The 18998-nt window shown below is 39.2% G+C and overlaps 1 protein-coding gene across 1 annotated transcript in view; it reads right to left on the bottom strand.

Moving 5' to 3' along the window:
• mrpl11 (mitochondrial ribosomal protein L11) overlaps positions 1-18998 on the bottom strand; it is a 54848-nt gene that overhangs the window by 34161 nt on the left and 1689 nt on the right. The gene's annotated exons all lie outside the window — the stretch shown is intronic.

The following is an 18998-nucleotide window of genomic DNA, read 5'->3' as shown; positions in this document are numbered from 1 at the left end:
CAAATTAGGCTTTTCAAGCGTACACACCTGCAACAAATCATTCACACGGCAGGCTCATTAAAACATCATACTCTCACATCGATGCGAATACCCAGAGGCCAAACCCGCGCCTGCAACGGGCAAGTAATTAAAAAAATCTTTCCCTTCGATCGTCTCAGCAAGAGCCGCTTTCCCGGAGCTGTTTGCATTGTGGATCAGAGGCTGAATTAAATACTTGCCACACTGAAGGGCCCCAGAACCAGCAGGAGTTAAATGTCGAATTTCCTTTGTTGCCTCACTGCTGCTTCACGCAGGTCACCACCAGACCCTCAGTGATGCTACACAACTTGTGTTGTATCAACAGGGGTCAAGAGCACACGCATAGAGGACGGCTGGCAGTTTCATCCCTGTATATGAAAACCAGGAGGACAAAGATTTTTTTTTTTTTTTATTACACTCTAATGTGCATTTGCTAAATTAGGAGTCACTTAAAGAAGCGTAGACAGCGGCCGGCCTGAATCCCTGGCTTTTCTCAGAGGAAACAGAGGACAAAGGAGGCCAATAATCTACAGCTGGAATAAAATGATACTCACGCAGGTGTAAAAATAAGAAAAAGGAGAAAGAAGAAAACAAGATCAATGACTGAAGCCAAGGGACAAATACACGCTTCTCAAGTTGAGCCTTAAGATTCAGGAGAGCCCTGCATCCAATAAAAATAAGTACTTGAGGGAAGAGAGGAGGTCCTGCAATGATTCATTGAAGGCAACAGAGGGTATCCAATTAGATCAACAAAAGTGACAGAACCCAAAAGATATATGGGACCCCATGATGCTTTGGAGCAAAAAAACATAGGGGTAAGCTACTCTCAAGAAAAGTTGTGATTCTATCACGAGTGGTGATTATCCAGCAGCCGTTAAAGTGCAGCCACCGTGAGGCAATATTTGTAGGGGCATTAGGGTGATGCGCATATGGCAGAGAGAGTCCGAAATTGAATCCATTTAGGCTGAATTCCCTCAATAGCAATCCTTACATTGTAACTCACACACACAATGCAACTTTTCGAAGGTCAATTTCACGCTACTCACCTAATGTGCTCAGCTACTTCATTGTAAAGAAATGATGCTGTGCTTTGGTCGATCTCAGAGCCAGACAAAAACACGGAGCTCAATAGGCATTAAATCTGAAGTCAGAAAATGAAAAAGGCAGAAAAAAATCTCATGACTTCTTAAATGGAAGGAAGAAAAACACGAGATTGAAGGTAGCACGAAAAAATAATTAAAAATCTTCACCTTGATTGAGCTAATCTGGATTTTTGAGACTGTGAGGGGGGGGGGACTGTTCGGACTAACATCAAAAGCTCAGTTTAATTCCAATTTGGGGCGAAAGGAATAACAGTTCTGCAAGTAGGGAAATGACAGTGTCATGCTTTAATGCACCACAACTCCAATCTCTGTTGAACTATGAATAATATAACTGCATTTCCTTCCCAAAATGAAATCGCTCATAAGGACCAACAGCGGGCGCTCAAGAAGAATTGACCTACATAAGGCATCACATCGGCACTGTACATTTCACACAGCTGAATTTACATGTGATTCAAGGAATAAGATAAGGCAACCGCAGCAATAAACGTGGTTCAAGACTACAGACCAAGACTCGGCAAGCGCTGTGTTGTTACTCTGCTGTAATTAATCAAATCTGCACCAATTTAAGAAAGGAACAGAGGCCTTTTTTAGCTACTCTTCAAGCATTTGCTGGCAACAGCGTTGTGGTTAAGTAGGAGCAAACACAAAATGTAATTTGTTTCGTTGCGCAGTTATAAAGTGAAACCACTTTGTTAGCACACCTGATAAATAAAGTGCCAAAGACTCAGTTTTTAAATTAACAACAAATCAAAATGGAAAGAGCTGAAAAACTTACACTGTGAATGTAGAGAAACATTCAACAATTAAACACAGGCTTGCATTTATGAACTTGGGCACCAACTACATCTAATTGTTATATATTTATGATTAATAACATGTCAGTGATTAACCAAATATAAACTTTGAAAGAAGCTTTTCAAACAAAATTAAGCAAATTAAACGTATTAACCTCCACTCTTGTCTGTCTAATAAACCAAAAGACGTTGGGTGCAACATGTTTGACAGAAAAGATGAAAAATAAAATCCCTCTTGTAATGAGAACACGCAGGACTGCAGAGAGGATCTTTCAGAGCTCGTCTTTCCATGTAAAAACACATCGCATTGTATCACCTACTCACTGTTATGCCTCTGAAACCTCTGAAGGTTGTCACAGAACAGTAAACCAGCTTCTGCTCTGTGTTCGCAGGTAATTAAAATCGGCTGCGTTTCAAGGATAAAGCCGACTTTGATTATAGAAATTAAGCAGTTTGCTATTAAAATTTTGGGCTTAATCGCACCAGTGAAGCCCACCACCATTTGTTGTTTCGGCTATTAGGTTCGTCTTACTCTACATCGGGGAGGGAAGCCAAACTGCAGCCACTATCAACAAGGTTTCTAAATGTGTTATTTATTTAAAAGTCAGGGGTACAGATTTTGATCTTCTATTAAAAGCGATTTCTGAAAAATGAACAAATTGGCCTGCAGGAGTTCTCTGTGGTTTGATAGTCCGGCCTGCACTCAGTATAAATGATACTGATGCTGTATCAGCCTGAGGGAAATTAAGTTTTCTTCCTCTCTCTATATCTTTCATATCTTTTTTTGCTGGTAGCATGATGAAATGAAATCTGAATAGTAATGAATTTTACCGCCGGATCAGGCTCTGTACCTGCAAGACCTCTGAATCAAGACTGGTTCAATAATCTTGGTAACACATTATCTGCCTTCTCGTCTCCATATTTCTGTTAAATTAAAATGGAAAAGCCGAAAAGGCGAAAGTGAATATTTCCCAGTTACATAGGCTCTGTGTTTCCACATGAAATGAAAAGTCTAACATTATAATCTCAAAGGAACATGCTGTCAAACATGAAACAGTAAATGTGAGCCAACCTGAAAAGAAAAGCCTAAGGTTTTGAGGGCTGGACTATCATCCTCAACTTACGAGGCCATTCTGACCAGACTTGTGCAGACATCGTGAAGCCTTGCTCACCAAAATACACCACGGCCTCCTGGCTTGTGCTCGGCAGGGTTTAGTGCTGACATAAGCAATTATTATTTTACATTATGTGAGGTTAAGAACTAAAAAAAAAAAAAAAAAGATTTGGATTAGGGCATTAAAAAAAGCAAGATAATAAACTTATGACCCCCATTAAAGTTTTTTACATTTCTTTTTTGCTTTGGTGAACTGCCATTAAATTGTGCATACACATCAATGGTGCCTGGATAATAACTGTTAAGGTTGGCAATTTGCTGAATGAAATACAGCATGTTGACAACGAGATGAACTACTGTGACATTTAATACAGAATTTTTATCATTCCCAGCGGCTGACAGTTAAGTCTTTTGAATTTTGATCTACAGCCCCAAACCAAAGAAGCGTGGGGGAGTATGGATAATTAATAACTAATTAACTGAATAAATAAATAAATAGATGGAGTTTTTTTTCTTTACATTTTTCCCCATTGCAGACAGTACGAACCCATACTGTGCCAGTTTACTTTTTTTGTCCACTGAAATTAAGTTAATGGACTTACATAACTAAACTAAGGTCGTGTTTATACTAAACTCTGTATTAAGTGATCCAGTAACAAGTGGACTGCTCCAAGCCCATATCCTCACACCTGGCAATAACATTTGTCTCCATATATGTCTCTTGAGTGGCAAATACATGATTCCTGCCTCAAAAGAACAAATGCACTGTTGTTTTTAACCTGCAGAAGCAGCAATGCACTAAACCCCACTGGTTTCCTGGTTACCAGGAAAAATGATAAGAAAAATCTGCTCATCTGCTCGAGTTTCCAGCATCATTTAACACGTAAGAAGCATATATACAACAATTATGGTAAAGAATAAATATCCATATGATATGTGTCGGAAACAAAAAGGAATAAAAAAAAAACCTAACATACAAAAGAAACTGAGATGAATCTGTTAAATTGTGGTTGTGTATTGTTGTTAGTTGCTATGGCTCTCGCTGTTGATGTTTTGCATTTAAATATGACACCGCTGTTGCGATAATGACTATGTTCTTCCACCTAGACAGAAGACATCAGTAAAATCAATGTGGCACAGGATGGACTGTGTTTACACTTGTAAAAGAAAGCAAACGCGTGTCCCAGGTAACCAATGAATGTGCTTGAAGGATCTGCATTTCGATGAGTCCTCCAACGTATCCTGGGTGCATTTACACCCGTGCTTCCATTTGTGATTAAATCCCCCTGGATAGATTTTAAAAGCAGGTGTAAATCTCTTGTAAGACCATGTGCATGACTCACAGGGCCAACTGCAGTCAGTTAGGATGTGGCTAACTTGGCTGACTTAGTTTAACACCATACCTAAACCACAACTTTTCAAGTTTAACCTGGAGCTAAACTTCCAGATTTCACTGATCGCAAGTTAAACCGCTTAAAACCAGAAGTACCAGAAACCAGAAACTGTAATATTCACCCTGTGGAGTCAGTACAGCCTGAGGGAAATTATGTTGCTCACTCTGAAAAAAATATTATTGAATCCTGTAGTCAAAGTATTAAAAGGGAGCTGACATGGTGATTTCATCTCAACCAAATATCAAGAAGGCATGCTTGGATTATAATTATACACGTGCACCGACACTTTGGGGGCCACTTTAAGTGACACAGACTGACAGGACATGAAAGGACACCTTCCTTTCATGAGCGGACAGCCTCCATGATAGGCTAAAGTATTCTGTCAATCAGGACAGGACAGTCTTCCTCCAGCAGGACAAGTCCAGTCAGTCATTATCATTTTTGCACATGTATGCATGAGTGAGTGTTGCTGCACTGTGATCCACCTAAATACACAGGATTAATGTACTGCAAAAACACATTTTTTGTTGGTGTTTAATTCAGAAGCAGCACCCTGCAGGGGACTAAATGTGGGTAAATATTGACAAAATGTAAATGACAGGTTAATACGCTCATGTAAATGATGTTATGCATGAATGCAATGTTATCCCGAGGTAACAGATTACGGTGCAGTATAGTTTTCTATGTCATGTGGCTGTCTTCCATCGTACAGGAGTTTAACTAGGGGTTAAACCTTTAACCTCAGTTTACCTGGTGACATAGCAGTTGTCCCACAGAGAGTTGCGTGGTACAGCTTTCCATGCAGATATGACGGTGGAAATATAAGAGACTGAAGTGCTGACTTGGCCTCTTAACACTTCAGATCACAATGAATTTGGGTACATGTGGGATGTCCAAATCCAAGTTAAACATCATCCAGCTCTGCTTTACCTGGCTGAACAAACACTGAAAACTAAACAGAGATAATGGAAACCACAACTGTGATTATGACCTTTCATCGTTAATCCTTCCTCAAATTAAAGGGGCTGTAATACATTAGTTGATGCCTCTTCTGCATGAAATAGCACTTGGTTCATAAGAACAGCAGGCTGCATGCCTTTGATGTCATGACAACTACATAGAAAGCTCTTACATTTTAAAAAGAGTTATAAAAGGGGCATATTTAAACTCTGATTCTATAACATTAAATTCAGAAATTCCCAGAGTCTTTAACTAAATTAAAATAATTCTATTGATTTAATATTCTCTAGTATTTGGTTTAATTTTTCAGATCTACTTTGGATCCAATAACAGCACTGAAGAACAACTTTAGCAGTGTCCGCTAGTCATAATTACACATAATAACACAAATGGCCCATTCTGCATCCCTAACCGACTGCATAGTTCCCATGGTAACAAGATACATAGCCTAGAGGTTGTTTAACAGTGGGGCAGCTGTGGTTCAGCACTCAGGAGGTGGAGGGTCATCAGAAGGCCAGCGGACACTGCAGTCCACATCTCGATGTGCCCTTGGGCAAGAGAACCTCCAAGAACCTAGCATCGACCCTGATGTACTGTGTTCTTCAGTGAGCGGATGCAAAGAAAAACCTCCACATGAACTACAGTTGAACCTGCGAGTCAGTGGGTGCATGCAGCATAAAAGCCGTTTTGAGTGATAAACAAGAGGTCAACGGGTTCAGATGCTTAATGTGCTCCTTCAGCTGAGGGAGCTGTGGTCAAAACACTTTTGTGTCATATTAAAATTCATGACAGTAGTTACAACCGTTTCACAGCCTAAACGCTGAAAGATTTTATTGAATAAATGTTCAGATTCAATCTGGTGAATAAAAAGCCAATATTTGATCAATGTCAAAATGCAGTGCATTTTTCAAATGGCTGAAATAGCCTAGTGATTTTCTGTCAGATGATGACTCATTTATTCTGCATCAATAAAGAGCGTTCAGTTTGCTTACAATGTCAGATAAAGGCATAGATTAACACCCCTGTAAATAGTTTGGTGGGATTCTGGTTTCTGGGATATCCATATAAAAAGAATCAGTCAAATGATCAGTACTCGAGTTGAGGGGAGATGAGGGGGGATGGCCCCCCTGAAATAAAAACGGTCAAAATCATCCCCCCTTTCCATCCCTTATGTCATTTCATCAATGAATGTGGTTTTACTGCTATTTCAACATTTAGAGTAATCACCAGAAAAATAAACCCAGAAAAATAACTTATTTGACAATTTTCACCTGTTTCAAGTAAATTTTCACTTGAAATACCAATGGGACAAGATTTATCTTCTCATTATAAGCAAAAAATCTTGTTCCACGTGCAGATTTTTCTACTTATTTTAAGTGAAAATCTACTTGAAACAGGAGAAAATTGTTGTTTTTTCCAGTGATGAGTCTTGTTTTAAGTGTAATGAGATTTTTTTTACTAAAATGAGACATTTTAACTAGAAATAAGACACATTTTCTTGTTAAGATTTTGAGTTTTTGCAGTGATCAATTTTACTTATCCTGTGAAGGACAGAGTCATATTGATAAGTTCAGAAAACTGTTTTTATTGTTGTGTTTTGATGTATTTGATGTAAGCCCAGTGGATATTTAAAGCTTACAGAAGGCTGCATTTAACTGCTGCTATGTCATTCCTGCACTATTTCTGCAGGTGTTTTGGTCAGTGCTATTATTTGTAATATATTATATTATTTGTAATCAGCACAAATGATCTGTCCCCATATAAGAAAAATCCACCATCCCCCCTGATTTTTTTTTACAACTCGAGTACTGGAAATGATGGTGCTTTTATGAAGGACTTGATCTAAACTCAAATCTACATAGTTAATGTTGTTTAATAGCACATGATTGGAATACAACTAAATCTGAACCAGAGGCCCCACCGCACACCGTGAAAGACTTGCTGCTTAAGTCTTGGCGTCTTATTCTACCAGGAACCCTTCAGATGTCGTGTGGAGTCCACACTTCCCTGGGTCAGAGCAGCATTATACCAACATATCAGTATTAACACTGTCGACTCAGGATTCATTTACATTAGCAGCTTCCATTTTTTAAGTTGCCTTTCTTTCTATTTTTTTTCTGTGACTGGCTCTCGTGCTGTCTTTCTTTGTTGTGATAACATAGTATCTGCAGCATGGCTGATAGTTAGCTGCTCTAATTGGGATGATTTAATTTGACAGATTAAACCTATTTGATCTGATTTGCTTTTTTGGTTTGCACTGAAAACATCACGATCCATCGCTTGATATTCCTTTTCCTGAAGGTCCAATTTGTTCATACTCTGATGAGAGTGGTCTCATTCTGGTCTCATCACAGGAAAAAAAAGAGATTTCTCTGCTTCCATCTTGTTAAAAAGATAAAACCTGTCAGAACCCCTTTTGTAAACCAGACCTGTGATTCTAAAGACAGAAGCAAAATTCAGTCTCCTCTTCAATCTCTTAGTTTGTAAGTCCATCTAGTGGTTGCACTCATCTTTTACATTTTTTGTGAAGGGATTAAACTGAAAAATTAATTCACAATGAGTCCATCTGAGACTCCCAGGATTGTTTCTGTCATGACTACACAAGCCTTCTGCCAAGCATATTTAGGATGTACAGGGACACAATCCATGGAGACAAGTTTAAATCCTTGGATGCAAAGAGAGTAAAAAAAAGCAGAAGGATATTAAAATTACAACATTTTCATGTTTCTGCTCATCTGTGCAGAAAAGTTTGAAAACCATTAGAACCATAAGTAATGACTGCTGCCTTTGAATGAATAAAACCACTAAATCTCTTAACAGCACTATAAACAGCATGGGGAGGACCTTCACTGGCAGCTGGGGACTCTGGGATGCATCATCAGTTTAGATGGCACCCTGTTATGAGCTGGGAGCCACAGATTAACTGTAATCGATGAGCCTATTGCTGTGAGCAAACTGAACAAATGTATTGGACTGTAATCATCTGCTGAGCCACACAAGATGCCCTCAATAATATCCAGACAAAGTCACATATAAACATTTTGAGGACCAGTCATATACCACTGCTGTTCTACTACATTAGTATTCATCCCATCAAACTCAGGGACTCAAGCTATTGATTGCTGAATGCCAAGCGCTAAAGGCCCGTCAAATAAAACGAAGACCTCAAGAAGAGACTGAATGACCCTTCGACGCTGAAAAACGAGATTTGCACAACACAGTTTAACCCACGTCTGAACCTGCAGGTTGCATCTCTGCATGCTCTCAGCTCCACTGCGCGTCCCAGGACCAAATCTCTTTATTTCCTCATTTAACCTCGTACATCTGTTTTATACCAAACAGCCTGATGTTTCATCTGATCTAATTAGGTTCAAATGAGCAGGAAGAAAGAAGCTCTTCATATTAAACTTTCAGTCTGCAGATTAACTATGTCTAAAACATATATTCTGACGGAGGTATTACTGCTTTAAATTCATGTCCTACACTTAGCTGATGTTCTTACTGAGCAGGCAGACATTTAATCACTGCTATGGGACAGCAGGATGAATATTTTCAGTGTTCACCATGTTTTACAATCCTCAATATAAAAAGCTGTAAATCTATCTTTACATTCAGGTCACGGACGCCCACCTGCAACGAGACCATGTTTTCAACATGAAAGATTTCTGGTATGAAATCAGTTGGATTTCTTTTTCTTATTAACATTTTGAGCAGACAGTGTAATCTGCAGTTGGGCAGTGATCTCGGCATTGATGAAAAGCAAACGCTGGCTGACATCGGCGGACAGAGGGGAGGGTAAAGGTCAGGGACAGGTTTCGTCCTCGCATCTCTGAACCATAAGAGACGTCCCTCCTCTTTATCATGTTCAGATCTAGCTACTACCCAGCAGAAAGTGGCTGTGTACTGCTGTGTGTCAGTTGAAGATCCATCATTATTTGACCAAACATAAGCAGACAACTCTGTCTTTTGCTGTTAGACTTCTCCTTAATCCATTACCCAAAGCTACATCATAAAAGGGCCTCTCAAAACCGGAGGGTTTTCTAGAAAAATCCTGTCCAGTAAAACCTTTTGATTTCGTTGCCTCTGAAGAAACTAAAAACTCCTCGTCATTCATTTTAAATTGCTGACTTGGCTCTCATATTTAGCTTCGAAAGGGGAAAACACAGGCAGACTGCGCTGAATCAGGTCTTTTTATTTATTCATTTATTTTAAACCATTTTATTTTTAATTAGTATATTTTCATTTTGTTAGTTTTTATGAGTCTTATTTTTATAGTACCGTATTTTCTGGACTATAAGCCGCTACTTTTTTCATAGGTTTTGAACCCTGCAGCTTATACAAAGGTGCGGCTATTCTGTGGATTTTTCTTCCACCGCTCGGGGGAGTGCTAACCGGAATTAGAATATAAACTAAGACAAAATAAATGCAAAGAAGAATAGGCTACTTCTTCTTTAGCAGATAGAAGTAGGTAGACAGAACAACAGAAATATCTGCGGCTTGCATATCTTTTTTTAAATAGAGCGGATGTGGATTATATACAGGTGCGGCTTGTATATCTTTTTTTTATTGTTTTTTTAAAAATAGAGCGGATGCGGCTTATATACAGGTGTGGCTTATAGTCCAGAAAATACGGTATATGTTTTCAACCTCCTTGTTGCACAAACTGTGACCGCCTCTACTTTGTATTTCATCGGAAAATAATAATTATCTGCCATTTTTAATTAACTAAAACATTAAAGTATATAATGGAGAAATGTTACAAAACATATAATGCCGGGAAAATGCTGAAAAGCATCTCCTCACAGTGTTGAACATGAAAAACAAGGATTTTAGTTGGCATTTGAGCTGAAAAAATAAACCATTATCAATAGAAATACTTCTTTTTCCTTGTTGATTAATCAATGAACCATATTTCCAGTTTAGGAATCCTGACACGATCTTTAACAAGAACATTCATCAACTCCGAGGGGCATAAGATTTCATCCAACAATATATCTTACTTTAATCATAACAAACTGAACTCGCCGTTTTGTGCTCATGCAGAATATATCTCATATTTTCTCTTCTGTGCGTCTGACTAAAGAGGAAAAGACAAGCCAACTTCGGACACATCAAATCAACCATTTTAATCTACTGTTGACACAAATAACACCCCCTAAATGGCATATGAGGGTATAAGTTGGCACCTGCTCAACATTTGAAGAGATGATGCCTCTAAATAAAGATGAAAAGACAAAGAGCAACTTCAGAATTAATGAAACTCATTGATTTACTACTTAAAGTAAGAGTGACATTGCATAATGTCGTACTTGTAATACATTAAAATAAAAAAACTGCAGCAATGACAAAACATTTCAAGCTCCATCATGACAAGTGGAGGAGGGAAGAGACCTGTGAACTGTAGAGACTGAACCGATGGGTGTCCCGTCAGATGCTCCACTTAGGCAAAGTGGGTTTTTTTATAATCATAAGCGGAAAAATGTGTACCTTTTGACACACTCACTGTTCAATATGGGCTTAGCTGTAACACAATTTTAGAATACCAACGACTCAAGTCCATAATAAGTAAAAAAATATATACGCAACAAACCGGAGCTACAACTTCCCATTAAGGTGACAGAATTTCTTAATCTGAACACCCCAAAATTACTATCAAAACTATATAGATGAATGTCCAAAATAGATAACTCAGTCTCTCTTCCCAAAATGGGAGGCTGACTTATCTCTTAACACTAATCAAAATTTGTGGTCACAATTATGTTTAAATATTTTCAGTATGACTAGGAATCCACATTTGCAACTTATACAATACAAAGTCCCTTACAGAAGAATAAAGGACAAAGGATGTTCCAGATGGGTTTTGCACCCTCTAATATCTGCTCACGGTGCACAGAGAACACCCCTGATAATTATATGCATGCTTTGTGGTTTTGTGCACCTGTGCAGAAAATTTTGGCTGGAGGTATGTGAAGACTTATCAATATGGCTCAATAGCAGAATTCCTGCGTGCCCCGCACTATGCACACTAGGTCTCCTGGGTGACATCGAAATGGAAACTAACTTGGCTCTCACTGCCTTATGTATCGCAAAGAAAACAATCCTTATGAACTGGAAGCAAAAAACGAATCTATGTATTAATCAATTTAGGAATCTTTTGTCAGTTCATATCAGTAATGAGATAGTCTGCTTCCAGTAAACATCATTCGGCAGAACTGCATTCTCTCTGGTCCCCGATAGGCTACATCACCTAGTGGGGCGGGTGGGTGGTGATCTTGTGACCTCGCCTTCCTAATTTCTCATCACCAGGGGTACAGTAGGTGTGACGTCTTCCTACACCCATGTTTCCTATTGTTGGCCCTGGGCCAGGGGGCGGTACTGATGGCCGGCCCGGGAGTGGGCTCGCTGTGTGTGGGCCTTCAGGGGGAGATGGGAGTGGTGAGAGTATAATTGTCCATGTCTTTGTCAGTGGGTGTGTGTCGGTGCATATATGTGGGTGTCCATCGTCTAGCCTGAGTTAGATGCTGCTGGGCTTGTCCGGGTGGCTCCTTGTTGGGGGGTTCTCGCGCTCCGTACCCGTGTCCACTTCCCCCCGCTGCCCTTGCAGCTGGGTAGGGCTTTGGCTCTGGGGTTTCCTACCTAGGGCTTGCTGGCGAGGAACATCCTTCTTCCCTTCTTCTGGTCCCCGGAGGGCACTGCTGGGTGCCAATGGGCTTCTGTCTTGTCCCCCCCCCCCCCCACCCCCTCCTCCGCTCTTGATGCAGTTCAGTTAAAGCCTTGCACGCACACATATACACAGACATACTCACCTGCTTGCTCAATCACTTACATGCTCTCCCCACAGTTTTGGGGACAAATAATTGCGGTGGTCTTGAGTCAGTTTTAGTGACCTGGGGTGGTTGCTGTTTCTGTCACTGCCTGTTTCTATTTTTTTAAGTGTTTTTCTCTCTCTTTCAGAGTCCAAATGTTTGTGTGCCCGTTGTTTGCTTTCTTATCTTTCTGAGTTGCAGCAGATGCCTCCCCCCCACCAAGCGGTTTATTTACCTTTTATGTTATTTTATTTTAACCCCCCCCCCTTTCATGGGAGTCTGTTGAGTTTTCAGTAAAACAAATTTCACAATGACTGTCGGAGTAAAGTCTGCTTAATTACCATTAAGAATTGGGTTGTATGAATCTTCAGAAGCAGGCATTAAAGGATAACCCAAAAAAATATTTGTTTAGTTCATATTCCAGCAGTTTGAGGATGATTTCTTATGACCAAATTTCCCAGAAATAGTCGGGAAAATACAAAAAGTTCAGTGATTCTTACATTTACATTAACTTGTTTTACTTTTCAGATAGCATAAACCCAAAATTATTATTCCCCCTATTTTTCTATTTTTTGCTTTTCAAGGTGGTAACACATTCCAAAAAACTGGGTGCGTAAAGCTTTTACCACTTTGTAACGCTGCCATTCCTTTCAACCGTACTTAGAAGCCCAGAAGCGTTTCAGCTGTGTGATATTGTTCCTGGAAACACATCTTAAGGTATTCAACAGTCTAACGTCATCATCACATTTTTCATTCAAAGGTTCTCCACATAGGCTAGTCTCTCTTGGGGGAGAGGCAGAGTTGCAGCAGATGAGTCCAGTCCTCCCTCTGCTTCCTCAGCCATGCCTTTGTAACGTGTTCAGAATTAGGATGTACTTGGAAAAGATGTTATCTTGAAGGCACCATACATTTGCGATGCGATTGTATCAGCTATTGATGAACGACTACTCCTGATCCAGTGCCGTTTGATGGATTGGAGATTGTGGATTTCCAGCTTGGGTTTCCACCCATTGCCTGAATTTCCTTCAGATTCCTTGAATTGTTTTATGACATTATGTAGTTTAAAAGTAAAAATATACAGATCGATTGCAATTTTTCCTTTATCAGCATTGTTTTCAAACGCTTTGGTGATTTTGTTATTATATATATATATATATATATATATATATATATATATATATATATATATGCACAAAGAATTTTCACACAATTAATTTGTTAAAAGTGGAAAATGATATAAATGCAATGAAATTGATAAAGAAAACATTAAGTATCTTTTGTTCACACTCCGAAAATACAGTAAAAAATAATTTAATGCAAGAGCTCCTGTGAGATTTTTTTCCCCTGTATTACAATTTCTAATTTCATCCCCACTTTATCTTATTCAGGGAAAGTAACAAAATAATGTTGACAGTTTGCAAATTGCAGGTTCTATGAAAAATTGCTTTGATCTAGAAAAACTTGGTTTGCAAACGGCCCAACCAGATCACCTTTAGGATTCACTGAAAGCAACTGTATTCCCAGACTCTATAGAGTTGAAGCGAACACCTGGTTTATGCTTCAGAATAGTACTGAGGGAAGTAGGACATGCACGGCCTCTACGCCTTTGCTCGGTTTATATTACTGCGTAATTGTTTTCATATGTGTAATTACACCAACCAAATACTAGGTTGCAGTATTTTCTTTCCTGAATCCCCAGTAGACCTGTATGTAGCTCAGACATAGCAACAGAGCAAATAAAGCATATTTTACACGAGTTGGAGCTGATAAATGTTGACCACCAGACATTTTTAACCATAGTTTTTACACTATGCAACAAGCTATCGTTCTACATGAATTGAAAATGATGAATTAGAAATGGGCAGGAAATTTGAAAAAGAAGAAGAAGAAATCTGATGACTGAGCTACATACCTCAAACCTGAGAGGTTGATTTGTTCTCTTTCTATTTCGAACTCCCCGCCTCTTTATTTTCATTACCCATGTAAAGCTACAAAACAACGAAATGCAGTTTAGCATGTAACCAGGAGTGCAGTCAGCAGTAAGTGTGAGAGCATAAATATTGTGGTTTATACAAGGTATACACAGGCAGAGCCGTCTGGGAGATTTGCGAGGCCCTGTGCGAAATGGCCAGAGGAGGAATTTTGTGGTTTTTCGGGTCAGATCGGGTGTCTATATGCGCAATTTTAACTCTCCAATTAGCAAAATACTGGACGCCTTCCCCTGCAGTGGGGAGGTGTCTGACAGCTGTCAATCACATGGCTCTGAAAACTCAGATAGTCACGGACTGGCTCAGTTCCATCTTTGATTTACAGCTTAAATACAAAAAAAAAACATAACTGGTCTAAAATTACACTATCTATTTAGATAGATATAGACACAGCGGTCTATTAACATAATTTCTGAGCTCTATAACAGAGAATAGACTCGGCGGTCTAGTTGACAACAACACAAACATTAAAATAGGCAGGTGGTCAAAGCTACCACAACATTCTGATAAAGACATTATTTAAGAAGGTTACACTGACTCACCAACGGTAGTTGACTCTTCCATAACCCAAAATAATCCAGGTAACGTGGAAAACGGGGTAACATTCAAAACATTTGTACAAATTTAGTCCTCTTTTAAACTTTAGCGCAAATCTCCTTCACGGCAAATTTGCTGTGACTGTTAAGGCTGATTTATGGTACCGCGTTACACCAACGCAGCGCCTACGGCGAAGGTTGCGCGTCGCCGCATAACCTCGCCGTAGACTGCGCCGTACCCTATGGCGTATGCTCTGCGTCAATTTAACGCCCATAGCGCGAGGCCCCATGCGGTCGCACGGTTCGCACACCCCTTGCGGCGGCCCTGTACACAGGTAGGATTTACGGCATATGAACAATATTTACAGATGGAAACATATATACACACAGGTATATATATCTTACAAGTGCAATTTTGGTACATATCCAGGTGAGTGAGCAAAATAGTGAAGAACTATGAACATATTAAGGCTGAATTATGCTTCTGCGTCAAAACGACGCCGTGTCTACGGCGTGTGGTTTTTGTACACGCAGAGGACACGCCGTCACATGCGCCGTCAGTGACGTGCACCTCCCGAAAATTGTAACTACGCGTCGAGGAGACGCCGTCCACACGCAGACCGAGAGGGCTGTGATTGGTTCGTTTGAAAGCGAAGCATTTCCGGTTTCCGGTTTGAATCAGTAGTGAACTTCCAGGGCTTTTTTCTTCGTTTATATGTGATTTTTTTTGTTTTTGTTTTTTGCACAATAGTTGTCCTTATTTCTTTGATTTACTGTGACCGGAAAAAGTCGGATAAACCATTCAGAAAAAGATCGCTAACTAGTGGCCGCGGGGGGTTCTGCACCGCGACCAAATGGAGAGACGGAGAACTCTGAACGATTCGTGACGGCGTCACGGGTGCGCCGTGTGCTCTGCGTGTGTGTGACGCAGAAGTATACCCGCACCTTTAAACAGATGGATTTGTGCATTAGTGTCATTGAACTATAAACAGGAACAACTACAATATAGGAAATAGGTAGATGATAAGTTTGGTGATATATTACAGATAAAGTGAAGATTAAATAGTGCATAAATAATAGCAGTAGCTAACTAGAACAAAGGTTTGCTGCAATAGCTATTGTTTTACAGCTCCAAATTGTGTAAAATATATTTTATTTGATCCATGATTATGTCTGAGTCACAAACATGTAGTGAACAAAAGGAAACTCGGCACTGCTAGCCACACTGCTACAGAAAGAGCCTACACTGCCTCTAGTGGTTGTTGATGTAATTACAGAGCAACACAACCAATAACCTTTGCCAATAACCCAGAAATATAAACGCCAGAGACGGCCTGGGGGCTGTATCTACCCTACATGCATCGCTGCAAGGCAGAAGCATAAATCAGGCTTAAGATGGAAAATTTCATGCACTGTAATGAAATGTTCAGCACTCAAAGTGCAATTTTCAATAACGGTTTTGACCACAGAGATTATAATCTCATCCTAGCTGCTGAGTGCAAACCATGCAAAAAGAAAACGTTCAGCTGCCTTTGACACCGTTTTTGTGCTGCTTTGCTGAAAGTTGAATACTGAGCCAACATAAATAAGCCCATCACTACAGCTCAGGTCAACCCAGGAGCTTACACTTGAATAGCGATGCCTTTTAGCCAAAAACGCTCTGCCTGCATTACTTCTGCTTCCCTGTGATCAAATCTCAGAGAGGCAGCTTTGAATTACATTTCCCTCCGCCATCATCTTTGAATAGCAAGATAGAATGTATTACAAACAGGCTGTATTTGAGATAAATCCTGAAAAGGCAACTAACAGCAGCAATAAAGAATCAGCAACTAAGAAGCCACTTGAGAAAAAGTATTTTCTTATTTGAGATTATTTTTTATATATATATATATATATATATATATATATATATATATATATTTTGCAGGCAGGCAGGTTGTTCTGTAATGTGTGGCTTCATAGCTGTAAGTTTTTTTTTCTCTTATCAGAGCAGAAAAAAACATCAAATCCCCTGACGTACGTGCCACAAATCATGCAAAAGATAAAATAAAAGCCCTTCTGCAACTTTTATCTTCCAGTTCTCAGCATGATGTGCTTGATTTTAAGCCTTGATTATTTGCATGACCTGGATGTGTGAGAAGGAGTCGAGATAATTGTTATGGCTTATATAACCAGATTTCTTTATGTTGAGGATAAATGAGCAATGAGAGAAGAGGAAGAAAAGGAAAAGCACCATGGGAACAGATTCATGCATTACCCAGAAGAGACATAATAGCCATCTCGAGGCCACATGTGAATATTCAAGGTTATGCCATCATCAAACATATTTGTGGGAACTGTAGCCAGGAAACAGCGAGCCCAGTGTCAAGACAACTAAAGTAGGACAGTATATCCTTTTAACTTCACATTCAGATGGCTGGCTTTCAAATCAGTGGGATTCAGTTGGAGTGTCACCAATATATCACATCATGTGAAGCTTGGATGCTTACTGACCCCACAAAAGGGTGTCAGGAAGAAAAGGGAGCAGATCCAAGTCTGTTGTCTTTGACTGCAAACAACTGCAGTTTGAAAATGACTCAGCTATTTGTTTTCTCTAAAACCTATGTCCTCTCAGGCAGGCGTTGTATTGAAAACTGTGGAGGTACTGAGCATATGAATGGTGCTGATGTCTGGCCTGAAACAGCCCAGGTATTATTAGTTACGGTATATGACAAAAGTTAAGAAATGAACTTTAGTCACTGTTAAAATAACAAACATTGAATTGTTTATCCAGATAGAAGACAAAAAAAATTACCATTTGGCTTGTTAATCATTACTTTAATCGCCCTCATCAAATAAATTCGATAAATACAAAGTTAATACTGATTTCACTGTGCGACCGAAGCCTAAAAGAACTAGTCCTTTACCCTGGTTTGATATGAGGTTCAGAAAAAAAATAAATACATCACATATGTTCATTAAGTGACAAGTATCCTCTTGTGACCTAATGTCATAAATAACACAATTAATTGCATACATTATATGTCATAATGGCTGAGAAACTGTCCAGGGTAACAGCAGCAGGTCTGTGTGTGGTTGTTATGTTTTGAGATTAAAAAATAAATAAATAAGAAATTCATCAGAGAAAAGTGTGTGTGAATTAATTAACTTATTGGGGAATGAATAAGAAGAGTGGTTTGGTAGAAGTTACTTAAGTATAAACCTTTTGACAGAACAGCATCTAAAAAGGTAAGTTGTGGACTTTATATTGCTTTTCTGGTACCATATACCACATAAAGTACTTTAACTCAGATGCCGCAGTCATTTATTCAAACCCAGATTCGAAATATCCCTTTTTTAATCCCGTGACAACAAGTACAAGTCAGGAGGACACTGAACAGATCCTGCAGAAACTCAGCCATTCACTAACATATGGAAAAGCCCTGCACTTCTCAGCCCACAGCAGCCACGGTTTGATTGTAGCAGATTTCACTAGGCGGTCCGGGTTTGACTCCCGCTATAGTTACGAAAATGACTGTATTACTACCTTCTACTCACTGCGGTCACCCCAGCCGTGGTTAAATCAGCCGCTCATACATTTCGTGTGCGCTCGTATTTCAGTCTTCACGACATCTGGATGGATGCGGCTCAAATACAACTTCCGGTTTTCAAAATAATATTTGAAGTCAAAATAAAGACGGAATCGGAATCAGAATCAGAAAAGGGTGTATTGCCAAGTTTGTTAACACACACAAGGAATTTGTTGTGGTGATTGGTGCAATACAATAAAAATATAAAAACAAACAAATATAAGAGATAAAATAAAATGTATAAACAGAAATGTACAATATGAGGTTTTAAAGTGCCGGATATGAGTCTTTACAAAAAGTGACGTAGGATGACATAGGACAGATAAAATGTATAAACAGAAATGTACAATATGGGGTGTACAATATGAATTCGAAGGTACTGATTTTTTAACTAATAAAGATATTTATCTTATTACTGAGGTGGTAGTCTAGTGGTTACAGAGGTGAGCTTGGGTCTGGAGGACCCAGTGAGCAAGGCCTTAACCCTAAACGTGTGTGTCTCTGATGTAAGTAGCTTTGGATAAAAGCGTCTGCTAAATGACAGTAGTAGTAGTAGTAGTAATAGTAGTAGTATTTTTTGCCATACTTGCATCATAATCTTTAGACACTTTTACTGTAAAAAAAAAAAAAAAGATAAATGTGCTAAGAATATACAAATATTTGACTTTATTAAAGAGATTGAATGCTTTTTTTTCCCTTCCGGTACTGTTTTG

The sequence above is a fragment of the Cololabis saira genome, chromosome 7 (genome assembly GCF_033807715.1).
Source record: "Cololabis saira isolate AMF1-May2022 chromosome 7, fColSai1.1, whole genome shotgun sequence".
NCBI classification, from domain to species: domain Eukaryota; kingdom Metazoa; phylum Chordata; class Actinopteri; order Beloniformes; family Belonidae; genus Cololabis; species Cololabis saira.
Note: the sequence above shows the minus strand (reverse complement) of the source record. Positions and strands in the feature narration are given on the sequence as shown.